This window comes from Cydia strobilella, chromosome 7 (assembly GCF_947568885.1).
Source record: "Cydia strobilella chromosome 7, ilCydStro3.1, whole genome shotgun sequence".
Taxonomy (NCBI): Eukaryota; Metazoa; Arthropoda; class Insecta; order Lepidoptera; family Tortricidae; genus Cydia; species Cydia strobilella.
The window spans coordinates 6,915,223-6,930,426 of record NC_086047.1 but is presented as its reverse complement, the minus strand read 5'-3'; the positions used below and the strand labels follow the sequence as shown (position 1 = coordinate 6,930,426).

The following is a 15,204-nucleotide window of genomic DNA, read 5'->3' as shown; positions in this document are numbered from 1 at the left end:
CTAAAAATAAATATTTATAAAAATACGATAAAATGTATTTAAATATGGATAAATGATTTTTTTATTTGCATTAATTATTTTTATATGATTTTGACCCATGTTCTTTCACTGGTATGCGTTAAAATTATAAATAACAAACGAAACAGTCAACGCCCTCTATACGAGTGTAGGCCAAAACTAGTGGCGCCATCTGATCGAAAATCAAATTTTCGTGATTTTCGAGGCACGTTTTTTCCTTAAACTGTATCCATCTATTACGGAGTTATATCTATCTTTGCTTATTAGTATCTGGCCGAAAAAAGTTTTTTTGTGCAAAAACCGAAACTTCCACCGGACGCTACCCAAAATATAGTTTCGCGGCGCGGCCGAAATGTCTATCAGTTTTTTGACTGACACCGAACCTTCGGCCGAAACATGATTTTTATGTATGCCGAAACCGATACTTCGGTCGGAGACTTAGTAATACGACGAGTAAGTAACTGTTATAACAGTGTGGACGCCTCGTCTACACAATATGGCACATCACCGCACCCCGCTGACGGGTGACGTTCACAATGTTTACATAACCGAGGCGCCGGCGCAGCGCACGGAAGGCGGATGTTTGCGGCGAAAGTACGGGAAGGCGCACTTTCCGCATTCCGCCGGTCGACTTGCCGCAATCAAATACTCTAATTTAACCTTACTGTAGTTACAACAACGCCAATGCATTTGGAAAATTTAACAAATGCGGATAACATGCTTTGTATCGACATATTTAAACGTAAAAGACTATTAAGAATCAACATGCGAACAGCAAAATTGCATGGGCAAATAACGAATAAATTCATTCATATAGTGGCCATGCAATTTTGCGGTTGGATGTAAGTGTATAATAATTTTCAATTGACACTTCTGAATACCGTGCAAAACAGACCCACCCGTGTATAACCAGTAAGTTGTTTTACTTAAACACTTTAAGCTCCTCTACACGATGGCACAGATTAATAAATAGTTACTACGTAACAGATACATCATTCCCATACAAAAGCGAAAATACCTACGCTATAATAGCCTACAAAATCTTAATAATAATACCTGCTGCTCAGGACGAGAAGAAATGTACCATAAGTATGCGCACAAAGAGTCGAGACTGCCTTGCTCGCCGTGCGAGCCACGTGCCAACGCGTCATCGTAAGAATGCGCTAGGGTTGTACTGTTACTTATGTTATTATTGTAATAAAACGAATGTTGCGAATCAACTATATTTTATATTAGTCAATCAAATATTTAAAAACTACACTTATAATACCTGACTCAAAAAACTCCTTAATTTACGATTTATCTATAGGTACTTATGTTCAAAGAAATAAATAGTGACAAAATTCATAAAGATAGATTTAAAATACTACTCACCTTTCTTCGTCTCTCGGAAATGAAAAAACCGGCCAAGTGCGAGTCGGACTCGCCCACCGAGGGTTCCGTACTTTTTAATATTTGTTGTTATAGCGGCAACAGAAATACATCATCTGTGAAAATTTCAACTGTCTAGCTATCACGGTTCATGAGATACAGCCTGGTGACAGACGGACAGCGGCAGCGGAGTCTTAGTAATAGGGTGCCGTTTTTACCCTTTGGGTAAGGAACCCTAAAAAAACGACAAATTTTCTTTTGTGTTTTGACTTTTACACCCATCTACTGCACAATCATTACGTGGTTTCGGCATTTCGAAGCGTAAGCGCGGGAAACGTGCGGTGCGAGCGCTCAGGCGGGCGTTCGGCGGCCCTCTGTCGATTATATCGTCGACGATACGCCGAGCGGTAGGCATATAGCGCGTGGCTTTGAGCGAGTGAAGGATGCCTGACGATGGGCCATCATACTGGCCCACTAGAGAGGGCAGTGGTGTCGGTGACAGGGCATCATGAAAGTATTTATAGTGTTTTATTATGTTGTCCTTGTCACACAATGTTACATTTTATAACAGCCAATGTGGGAGCCCGAGCACCATTACAGTGGGGATTTCGCTGTCAAAGCAAGCCGTAGGCAGTTTCAGGCGGTCGTCACACTGCTCCGCATCTCGCAGCAGCGTCCGTTGATGCGTTTTTTTAATTTTGTATGTAGAATCTTGATTTTGTACAGAAAAATCGCATGGTACGTCACACTGGATCCGCCTCGACGCGCGGAGTAGCGAGACGCACGACGACTCGCGCGCTCGGACGGAGACGCGGTGCGTGCCACAGGGTATGTCACACCGAGCTCCGCAGTGCCGTACGGATTTTAGTACTTGAAGGACGTAGGCGCAATGGATATCGACGTCGATAAGTTTATTTTTGAAATTGAAAGTCGTCCAGCAATTTGGAATATGAAATGTAATAGAACGTCGAAAATTTGTGTCCGCGCCAGTATTAATCACTCCAATTTTGCTTAGCAAATAATCAAATGACGCGGTTGACAAACGGGTGCAATAAAATTTTTTTTCTTCGTGTTGCCTTAACTTTAATCTTGGTAATCTCTAGCAAAAGACCCATTTATAGGTCTGGTTTTTAAACAGGGATGTACCCAGTGTCTTCTGCGTTTTATGACTCGATTGTACAAAAACCGCAGTATCACCGCAGCGTTTTGAATAAGTTCCGTTTCCATTTTATCGACAAATAGGAACTGTTCGAATGTGAAATGAACGCGAGACGGAAGTACCTAATGCGGGACTTCCTTCGCGCATCGCAGCTCCGGACGGAGATGCGGAGAAAACTCGGACGTTGGTGCGTTGTCTCCGCATGCGAGTCCGTTGCTCCGCGTCTCGCAACGAGACGCGGCGGCAGTGTGACAACCACCTCATAGTTTGAATGAAACCCAACATGGAGCATTCACTTTGCACTCTGTGTTGCTGCAGTCAGCTATTTTGGGTGGATTAAGGTGCATTATCGCGTCTACACTAGCTTAGGTATCTTATGCGAGTTGAAGAGGGACATTGTGCTAATACCTTATTAGGGTTCCGTACCCAAAGGGTAAAAACGGGACCCTATTACTAAGACTCCACTGTCCGTCTGTCTGCCTGTCTGTAACCAGGCTGTACCTCATGAACCGTGATAGCTAGACGGTTGAAATTTTCACAGATTATGTATTTTTGTTGCCGCCTCGGTGGGCGAGTCCGACTCGCACTTGTCCGGTTTTTTTAAATATTTCATACAATTTTCAATAGTGCGTTCGCTCCACGTTCGCAGACAGTTTCTAAGTGCAAGTGATATAATAATACTGAAATTAAAATAAAATTGATACTTATTAGGTTTTACAAATCTCAATATGCCATATATACTGGTTTTAGAAACTATTTAATATATTTAATAGTTTCTAAAACCAGTCATACATATATCTCAATGTTTATCGCTATCGGACCCGTTTGCAGCAGTTTACATGGCTTGTCACGTCAATTTTACACCACTAGATACCTGTCTAAAGTTCCTAGGAGGAATATTTGAAATCAATTTGATATATATATGGCATATTGAGATTTGTAAAACCCAATAAGTATCGTTTGTCAATTAGGTTGTAGCCGTTGTAGGTAAGTACCTACATAAATGCATTGAATAAAACAAAAGATAGATATAACTCCGTAATAGATGGATACAGTCTAAGGAAAAAACGTGCCTCGAAAATCAAGAAAATTTGATTCTCGTTCAGAGGGCGCTACTAGTTTTGGCCTACAGTCGTATAGATGGCGTTGACGGTTTCGTTTGTTATTTAACAATTTTAACGCATATCAGTGAAAGAACATGGGTCAAAATCATAAAAATAATTAATGCAAATAAAAAAATCATTTATCTATATTTAAATACATTTTATCGTATTTTTATAAATCTTCATTTTTAGTTTTAAAGTGTGTCGACAGATGGCAGTGAATTTACTGGGGTTACAAAATTTACTATGACAGTACCGCTCTAGTATAAGTTACTCTATGATAAAACTGACAGGAAGACTGTTACCGCTCACACCGATCAAGCATCGACATTAGCCAATTTTCCAACCCCACTAACTTTATTTCCCTGTTTTGCATCACGCCGGTGTTGTTCATTATTAATTCAGTATCGTGCACGCTATAGATTTTCTGCTACGCGCGTGCGTTAGTAAAAAAAAAACCCTCGACCAAAGCAATTTCAAACTTGTTTTGAACAGGGTTAGCAGCGCCATCTTGTGACCAGACTCTGTACTGGTAAGAGCGCGCCATCTGTGTACCAGCGAAAAATGTCGACGCGACGCGATTGAGGTTCCTATTACATTCCGTAGATGGCGTGTTTTTACTTTTAAACTAAATATAGACATTTTTCAAATTGGAATAATGGAATCTGTTGGCAGATAACGAGATAACGCTAATTGATCTTAGCATTCTTTCACGACACTGTAGTTCGCACTAGCGTGTGAGGAGAGAATAGCGGGTTGATCGTTTAATATATAGGCGCTAAATACCAAACGGCTAGAAGTAAATACCAACCCAATACTTGCAAATTGTTTTGCGAATATGCGCCATTCATTTATTACGTAAGACGATTTTTGCCAGTTTTTGACCCCCTCCCGCCCCTCTATGTAAGAAAGAATAAGAAAAGGCTGACCCCCTTCCCCTATATTGGCTAATATTACGTAAGAATCTACCAGTGATCTACCTACAGGAAAAAAATTATACACGTTTGGTTAGTTCATAGAGTAACTTATACTAGAGCGGTACTGTCATAGTAAATTTTGTAACCCCAGTAAATTCACTGCCATCTGTCGACACACTTTAAAACTAAAAATGAAGATTTATAAAAATACGATAAAATGTATTTAAATATAGATAAATGATTTTTTTTATTTGCATTAATTATTTTTATGATTTTGACCCACGTTCTTTCACTGATATGCGTTAAAATTGTTAAATAACAAACGAAACCGTCAACGCCATCTATACGACTGTAGGCCAAAACTAGTAGCGCCCTCTGAACGAGAATCAAATTTTCTTGATTTTCGAGGCACGTTTTTTCCTTAGACTGTATCCATCTATTACGGAGTTATATCTATCTTTGGTTTTAGTGTTTTTTTTTCAAAAAAATCATATTATCAATAAAACCATTTTTGGAACGTTTATTTGTACCTTTTAAAGGTAACTGGAGCGTGTTTGATAGCATAGAGTGTGGGCCCGTGTTATTTTAAACGACATAATTTCATAGAAATTAAAAAAAAAAACGATCTGTGATCTTACATTAATCCTTATGTCCAAAGAAAAAATATCCTTTCTTCGTGTGGTATGCACAGAACCGGATATAGTAGGTATAGGTAGGTATAAAAAAAAGCTAATGTCACTTTTTTGCTAATCAAAATTTACCCCTATCACCGAGCAAGAACATGGGAAACTAGAGAAAGCTCTCCGAAAGAGTCGACCAAATTCATTGAACTTTTATTACTAACGTATAGAACCAGTATTTTGCGCCATGAGTTGCTGCCGTTTTGGCATCAAACCATAGAAGCCATGAATTTTACGGCGCTTACGACGTTTTGGTCGCGTGGTGCAGGTTGTGATTGCGACAATTTCATTGTTAGGTATGTCGTCACTATAGTTATTATGTGGTAACTCAGTGATTAAATTAGGACTATCTCACTCGTAGGTACACTAGGTACCTACTAATTACAGTTTTGTCATAAATTGACATATTGATTTATTATAATGTTGGAAGTGTTGAAATTATTGCCTAATAAATAACGTCATTGCTCCCTTAATATCAAAGCGAGATGCGATCCTCTAGTTTGACTTCTCTTTCGGTCACACTTTTTTGTCGAAGTAGTCAGTCCGGAATCTATACATGTCCGTGGTGGTATGACGGCCATGGTGCGTGTGGTGTGGTCGATGGAATAACTATAACTTGCAACTTGCAACTACCCCGGGAGCGTGACGGACACAATCCGCTGCGCTCAGTTGCGCAATATGCATTTCGCCCGTGACCTCACCTCGCTTCCCAAATGACGTATCTGGCTGTAATGTACCACTAACATGTATCCTTTCAGACGCAAATCCGTAAAATGCGCCGAGTTCAGTCGTAAGTTAGAGATGGTTAAGGAAATTGTAACTTATGTTCTTTAATAAATTTGTTTGATATACGAATATCAGCCGAGTAGATTTTGGTAGCAACGCCAGGATGACTTGTGCCTATGGCTCCCGGTAGTTTTGTCTCGTCCTGCGGAAAGTGCTTAATCTTAAATTTACCATCACATTCGAGTCTATATAATGCTTTTTCTAATTTTTTTTCGTAACATACGAAAGTACAAAACATTCATCAGTAGAAAACGCTCAATACTTTTTTCCTAGTAATATCTATACCTTGCAAAGCAAGGTAATAAAAAACTAACCATTGTTTCTCAGATAACCTATCATGATGCACAATGATCAACTCCTGAAGGTAAGCAATTGCTATCGATTAAGATTCAATATAAGCGAGGCCATCGCTTATTGTTGCACGCGACAATACAAAGCCATACAAAGCTGGTTATAAGGATGTGTAGATATATAAGGATGCGCGATAAAAGGCGAGTTATGTACCAATAGCACATAGCGCCACGTACTGGCACGGCCAAGGCGTAAACAGTACCATGACTTCATACAACTTTGAAATTAGGGCGAGCGAAGCTTGCATAGCGACAGAAAAGTAGAGCAGATCTATAAGGCTGGGATGATATAATTGATATATTAAACAATGATCCAATTTTTAACATTGAAATTCAATCTTTATCTGCAAAATATCCATCATGCAAATATAAATGACCATGCTCTTGTCGGTCGAATAAGGATTATACAAGGTTGTGTGGGTCATACAGCGATTTAGGTTCTAGTTTGTCTTTTTTGTTTCTGAAACGTAAAGATATGTGACAGTCATAATCAATTGCCCATATTGGGATGCTAATATAACTCGCAACCAGAAAGTAAGCTTTTGTACGTCTACATGAGTCCTAATGCCCTAAAATCCTTTGCATGTAACCAATGGAGAAGTGTAATCGCTATCTTAGCTTGTTAGACGTTAACTTTGTCTTTTCCGCTCCCGGGATGGGACCGGGTTTAAGCAAATACTTAAAAAGTGTCGAACCGAATTAGGCTTTTTGGCGTGTATTGAACGAATCGAGAATTGTAAACTCTATAACTCTAGCTTGTTAGACGTTAGGACAAATTTGTCTTCGTGGTTTATCGAGAATATCGAGTCGCTCTATGTAGTTGCATTTTTTCTTCAATATGTCAAAATTGTCAAACGAACCAAAGAACCACATAAGGATATGGGTGAACCAACTCTACGAAGGGAGCGGTTTATGCCTATTATGATAACCAGAATTTAGGCTTTTCCATGTTCGTATGACCCTGACACAAACGAATTGAGCAGTATAAAGGCTGTCTTAAAATGTAAAATTCACCTCGTGGTTTGTTATCATTATCTAGTTACTCTATTTAACAAAATTGACGCAACCATACATACAACGGATGGTAGAATGCCCCACGTTGCGCTTTATCTTTATACCCAACCACAGAATAACTAATATACCCAACACACCGCATAAAGAGCCGTTTATGCCCATAATAACCAAAATTTAGGCTTTTCTATATAAACATGACCCTAATACAAACGAAATGAGAAGTGTAAACGCTACGTTAGCTAGCTAAGGCTACTGATTACGATACTGCGTGCCGGCTTGTAGCCCTGACACGGTTCGGCGCGGCTGGGATCCCTTACAGGCCATCGGACACGATAACGTTGTGACATCAGTGGCACGTGCTGTCATTGATACGATATGATTACTAATCTGTTTTTAAATTCCTAGCCATGATGACAATCGCACAAACGCCAAACGCCTAACGAAAAGAAAAATATGTACGAGATGAGATGATAGATGCTATATACGAAAAGACACGTGACTATTAGGTACCATTATTTACGTTTCGATCGGCGCGTTCTATCAACAATTAGACTTATATTGACTGGGATATAGACCGTGATTACCTTTTGTATTGTTTTTGAGCTCCCGATATTTCGACGCAACATGCATCTTGTTCACGGGTGACTGAAGAAAGCGGGTGGGTGTCAAAGTTGTGTGGACCGCGCTCGGTCTACCCCAGTCTACCCTCATTCGTGCGCGTCGGCTGCGTTCGCTTTCAACGTTACCATCGGTCGCATTCACACTCGGTCTGGTCGCGTTCACACGCGTTGGTCTCCGTGAATTATTCAAAACTCTATCAACAATTGTCATAGTGGCCGAGCCCCCTGATACTAAAATGATCGGTTGGCCGTTGGCCAGTTCACTACCCAATCGTCCTGTTTTTGTACCAATTTTTCGCTGAAATGACAGATCAGTCGTATAAACTGGGGCAATTGAAAAATGTAATTTAAGTAACATTTAATGATGATCGATTATTTTAGGTTTTGAGAGATAAGGCTCTAAAGTAATACTAAAGGTAGGTTTTGAGGACTTACCTACATTTTCTAGACGAAAAGCTGAACATGGTTTTGGTTGAATAACGACATAGAGGCTATCGAATCCCAACATTCTTAACCTTTGATTTAGGTGCTAGGTTTTTTCCACAGACCTGTAATTTTCATGCTTTCTGTGGTTTTTTTCGGTAAACGACTGACATCTGGCCCTCCAACCCAAGAAAAAAGCAGATTTTGTTGGGAGTAGGTCAATTTTCAGGTAATAATTTGGTTAATTAGGTGGACATACCAATATCTTCTATAATGATATTAATGATTAATGGCGTTATTCATAAACGCGTTACTGGCCTGAATTAGCTATGCATCGTTTGTCTTTGTCTGTCATTTTGGCTTATGTATTTGTAAGAAAGAGATAAAACATAATTTAACTAAATCAGGCCCGTAAAGTTTTATGAATAAGGGGGGTAAGTAGGTACTGCGATTCCGTTCGCGCAAAAGTCGTCTACCACGCCCTCCCCATTAGTACTCTCGTACTAGTAAATTACAATTCCCGCTGCATCTCCTTAGACGGATCCAGAATAAAACGTATCCTATCCTATGTCATTTTCCAGCTTACAAACTACTTTTCTGTGTGCCTTTGAAGCGTGATGAAGGAGTTAACATCCAAGCTGATACATTTATAGTATTAGTATTAGTAGGATATAAATTTTGCGCACCCTGCACATGCAAGCCTAATACATATTATGACATATTGATTCTGAGAAGTCACTTATCCTCAATGATTTAGTAAGATAGCGATTGACTAAGTGGTATTATGAATGACGCGGTCCAAGGCATCCCCAACTATTTCCGCAGCGCATACATATGACTAATACAATCTCTTATACCTCTCTATTGCATCAGGTTGCATTCCATAGATCATTTTAGTGTTATATTGTACCATGAACAGCAAGCCTGATGATAACTGTGGTCTTTTGTACGGTGAATTGTCTTCCTTAGGATGAAAATTTGCATCGCTCTACCCCTAGAGCATATTAGGTAAATAGTAGGTGCGATACATGGAACATGATTATATTTCGTCAAGCCTCTAAAGAAACTAATGTTGATGAAAATTTAATGAAGAGCCACAGTGTAAAAAGTATACATGTACCGAGCTACTAACAATGGCGAATGTATGCAGCTCGGGTGCGCGCGGTACACCCCTCGCCCCTCGAACAATTGCCTTGTCCTTCGTCGAACGACTGTATTTGTTTTATCAAAGATAGATATAACTCCGTAATAGATGGATACAGTCTAAGGAAAAAACGTGCCTCGAAAATCAAGAAAATTTGATTCTCGTTCAGTACTAGTTTTGGCCTACAGTCGTATAGATGGCGTTGACGGTTTCGTTTGTTATTTAACAATTTTAACGCATATCAGTGAAAGAACATGGGTCAAAATAATAAAAATAATTAATGCGAATAAAAAAAATCATTTATCTCAATTTAAATACATTCTATAGTATTTTTATAAATCTTCATTTTTAGTTTTAAAGTGTGTCGACAGATGGCAGTGACTTTACTGGGGTTACAAAATTTAAAACAGTAACGCTCTAGTATCAGTTACTCTATGGTTTTATCGACTGTGGTAGAGCCTATGAATAAAACAAGTACCTACTTAATGAAATATTTTTCTAAATTTCAAAATTAACGATTATTGAAACTCAACAAAAAATCGCTTCTAAGGCTACATAGCGAAACAAGCATGTTTGCTTTGGCCAATGTATTGTAATGGTCGGCACCGCACCGTCATTATTTATATAAGAATAACATCCAGTCAATGTAGTTATGTGAGGTATTCGGAATTTAGTCTTTTATCTTACGTATCAAGCGTCCACATACCTGCAGACATACTTAATGGAGTAAACATCCTCGTATTAAAAGATATGCCGATAACGCCATATTGAAAGGTCACACGAAAAATTATTTTCCAAACTATTAACATTCCAGCCAACCATTAAAATGTATATTTAAATAAAGCGTGGAAACGAATTTGTGCAAGAAAATTGTAATTTGTACGTACAGACAGAGACAAGTAAAATATACGAACTGTTGTTGACGTATAGATGTCGTCAAATTGACGTGATCCACATATTTTATAGAAAACTTCGACTAGGATTGAGAAGAGCCTGGGCCATGGAGCTGGGATCATCGCGAGTGCGGACTTCTGGCTGAAGGGTATGACATTTCGGCCGTTCCGTGGGAATCTGAGGAATACACCAGAACAGGTGGTGCAGCAAAAGGCTGTTGTGTCGCAAAAAGGATTTTTAGTTTTTTAGGGTTCCGTACCCAAAGGATAAAAACGGGACCCTATTACTAAGACTCCGCTGTCCGTCCGTCTGTCCATCTGTCCGTCTGTCTGTCTGTCACCAGGCTGTATCTCATGAACCGTGATAGCTAGACAGTTGAAATTTTCACAGATGATGTATTTCTGTTGCCGCTATAAGAACAAATACTAAAAACAGAATAATATAAATATTTAAATGGGGCTCCCATACAACAAACGTGATTTTTTGCTGTTTTTTTTCCGTAATGGTACGGAACCCTTCGTGCGCGAGTCCGACTCGCACTTGGCCGGTTTTTTATTAAAGATTATATTTATTGTATGTATGTTAGTCAGGTAGTTAGTAAGGTATGTATCTATGGGCCTTTGTTGCCTGAAAATAATTTTTTTTTTGTATGGAGATAGACAGTCTATATTTTCAACTGGACGCTGGTAAAGTCATTCCAACGTGTGTTAGGATGGTCATGAACGACTCAAATAATTTGGAGGTCGGTATCGTTAATATTTTACATTCCAATCTTGTACTCGGACGTGCTAATGACTATATTATACTCGTACCTAAGATTTCGTTCGGCTGTTTAAACCCAATGAAGGCTTCATGCTACTTATATGTGGAATCTGTATTATGATAAAAAAATATATATATTTAGCATCTTTATCTAGTCGAAATCATCTAGTAGGTACTACTAAACGTCCTTATAGTCCTCTGGGAACTAATGATTGTGTAGATCACATTACCTTAATTAGTGAACTTATTAGTAAAGTATTTACGTTATATCCAATCCAATCCCCCTAAATCATATAATTGTTTTAATAAATATCATTACACCCGAGAAAAGAGATACCAAATGGTATGAATAAATTGTAGTAATTTCGTCAGAGAGCTGTAAGAAATGGGAATACCACAAGGATCCATTTTAGGCCCATCCCTTTTCTTTTTTTGTAAATAATATATATGCGAAACTAACATCTGGTCAGACAACGTGCGAATAGCTGGAATATCCGTACTCTCACTTCGTCAACGAAATGGAATCCGTGGCTATTAGAAATTCTACATGATGACTTCATTGGTATCGGGATGCCAGTGATGCGTGCAAGTGCCCGTGTCACCTGATCACGCCACCTCGCATTTTCGCTATCGCACTGATCAATTGGCGAAGGAATTTACTAACGACAAGCTTTCATGTTTGTATTACGTTTTTGTGGGCAATCCATGTGACATGTTATTTGGTGAGGAAAATTCATATGTGCGAGCGAAGATGTTAGCAGACAGACCCCCTGCTAGGACGCGTAGCTTGAAGATGTATCAGATATACTCGTATGTTTGGCTAAAATCTTTGTAGTGTTTCAGGAATGTGTGTTAAGTAAAACATGCAACTTTCTAACCAAGCCACATAGAAGTGCATTAAAAAAAAAACTTAATTTATGTGTTCAAATGTGAAAAGAGTTTGGTCGCAGAGGTAGGCAGGGTCTACCGACTGGGCTAACTATCATTTGGTTTGACTATTTTATTACATCATCAAAACATCTATTGTCTTACTTCCAATTGGCACTGTGTTAAAAACCCTTTTAAATTTCTTCGCTGAAAGTTATGACAATGTTGATAATTTTTCACATCTCAACTTTATGATCAGCAAAGAGCGATTGCATGCCTGTGAATGCTCGTAACTGTAGTCGGCAAGTCGGCGCAACCTACATTCTGCATTCTTTCCGAAACCGTAACACGCCGCCTCTGCGTACCGGATATATATGTACATGCCACATTCAGTTTAATATCTTTCACAATAAAACTCATTTCTCTTACGATTCCCCATACTGTCTAGAGAGCTATCGTGGCCTATGATCGATAAGGATAAGTGATTGTTAATTAGTTTTGAAAATCAATATTTTAATTTGGCAAACAGGTTATGCAAAGGTTATGACCATTAGAACTTGGGTTAGTCAAATTTAGAGCTCATAGGCGTGGATTTATATGGTGAATCAACTTTTATGTGTTCAACATCACACGTACAGTCCCTGATCGGTAATAGAAATTTATATTATGAGTTATGAGTTTATTAGCATTCCGTTATGTTCGTATTAATATTATCTAATATTTTATTACAAAATATTTTAATTTGTATATAATTTACCCGTTCTTTATTGGTTGTCCAAAAGACCAAAAGTTGGTTTTCAATAGTAGGACAGATTGTCCCCGGCGTGCAACGGTGCACCATAAAACTTTGATATTTAAACACATAATATAACTATTTCGCGTTTTAATTAAAAAGTTCCAATTCTGTGAAATAAGAGTTGTCCAGGGGACAATTTTAAGGGAAATATTGTGAAATTTCGTGAGATATATGCCATATATACAGAAAATAATAATTAAACTGTATTATTTACTGAATGTTAGTAAAAAAATGTCTAGTTTGTTTAAAAATACTTTTGGATAGTGGTCCAGGGGACAGGGAAGATTTAGGCTGGTGATGTTTTTAGTCAAATTCACTAAATTCTTAAAGATACAGCTCTGTTTTATACATAATCATGAACAAGAGCAAGTTATCTATTAAATAAAATAAAAATAGATATATATATGGACAATAAGATAAAAATAATCCACAATTTCATCATGTGGAGATTTAAAAGCTGATTTACCCATATCAGTCTTAGTTGTTTCGTACAAGTATTTATTACTTGAATAAAATAGGACATAAATTATAATAACATTAAAATGCGTTTAAATAAATTGACAAAGCCAAGAAAGAGAATGTCAATACATTTAGTGATATTCGAGAGAAAAATACTTCATCTCTTTGTCACTCGATAAACGCGCTCTAAATTTTGTGGTAGCATATATTACTAACGAAGTTTCTACTCGTAAATGTTTTTAATTTAAATACACAGAACATATGGTCTCCTATCAGATGGACAGATCAACGAAAAATTCTCTCTTTTTTTTGTAAATGTTACTCATTTGAGGGATACGGATACGATAGACAAAAGCCAGTGTAGGCGAAATTAGATCATCTGACGATGACCAAAATCTTCAAATCCATTTATACACAAAAATAGAAATTTTAGGGAACATATTATGGCATATTTCGTCATATCTTCTTACTAAAAAACAATGTGAAATTGTGCCCCTGTTCAACTCTGTGGGACGATGTGCCCCGACCAAATTCCTGAGCGCTTTCTCTGGCCGCGCACGAGCTATGCGCGCGCAACGAAACTAACGAAAGTGAGCGCCCGCGACGCGCCACTGTCATCGCGTTGCATAATTACTCGCAATCTGACCACTGTTTGTAAACACATATAAGTGGGCACGTATCGCATGATCGTATTTAGATAAGTTCATTATTTATGGGCGTAGTTGGGTTTTGATGAGAAGACGTAAGTTTGTCAAAGATGAGGATTTTTGCATTATTTTCACATTAAGTGAAGCGTAAGTGCAAATTGACTGATATGTTAATAAAAGCAGCCATCATCAGCAGCAGAAGTTTTACAGAAATAGTGCAGTTTATTGGATTGCAACCTACCAATACAATAGGTATAAACTAACCGTTAATCTTCTGTTCTCCTAATGACCACTGGTAGAGAATGCCTTTCTAAGCATTAGGTACATATTGGAATTAGAACGACACAAATCCAAGAAAATACGAGAAATTTATAGTAATGAGAAACTGTGCGAAACAATACCTAAGCATATACGTGTTGCGTGCAACGTTTTGGGCATTTCTTTAGCGCAGTTACTAATGTTGCTTATCTGAATTACTGCTTGTAGTATAAAAACTAAATAAGTATTAAAGTCTATAGGAGATTCTGATCCAGGATGTTTATTCGTGCAGATCTGTAGGTAGAGGTAAAAGACATGTCAACAGGATGTCGCAGTTAGTAGGGCGGCGAAACGCACTAGGGAGCGCGGGACGCTCCGCCGGCTCGCTTTCAGCTAGCTTTCTAGACAACATTTACTGCCATTGTTCAGAACAGAGAAAGGAAGGCACAGTGAGGATAGCAAAGGTTTGTCACTTTTCCACTTTATTTCCATGCCGTTTTGGTTCAAACATAGGCTAAATATTAGAGGTATCCTAATGTAGACTGTACAAAGCGCAATTCAGCTTCGCTGACCTGTTGTTCATGCAGTCATTTTGTGTACATGCAAGTATTTTCAAAGGTATTTCGAGTTGACACGCTTGACAATCTAAACTCACTAACTAAACAAACCAGTTACCAGCTAGTTGCTGTAAAAAATAGCAGTACTGAATTTTTACCTACTGAAATACGACATTCTCTTTAAATACCTAGCTAGGTTTTTGTTGGAGACTCAGTGCATTTTTTGCCTATATTGAATATATTTTAAAAGATTGTTAACGGTCGGGTTTAAAAAAAATCTATATACCCTTTTTGAACACTCAGTTTAGTTCGGTATTTCGCGCATACCTACGTAAATATTCATTACATATACTGTAATTGTATTTCTCACAGGTAAGGT

General features: G+C 38.3%; 1 protein-coding gene across 1 annotated transcript in view; it reads right to left on the bottom strand.

Annotated features, from left to right (window-relative positions):
- Window positions 1–15,204, bottom strand: part of LOC134743025 (transcription cofactor vestigial-like protein 4) — a 41,444-nt gene that overhangs the window by 17,803 nt on the left and 8,437 nt on the right. The window lies entirely within an intron of this gene.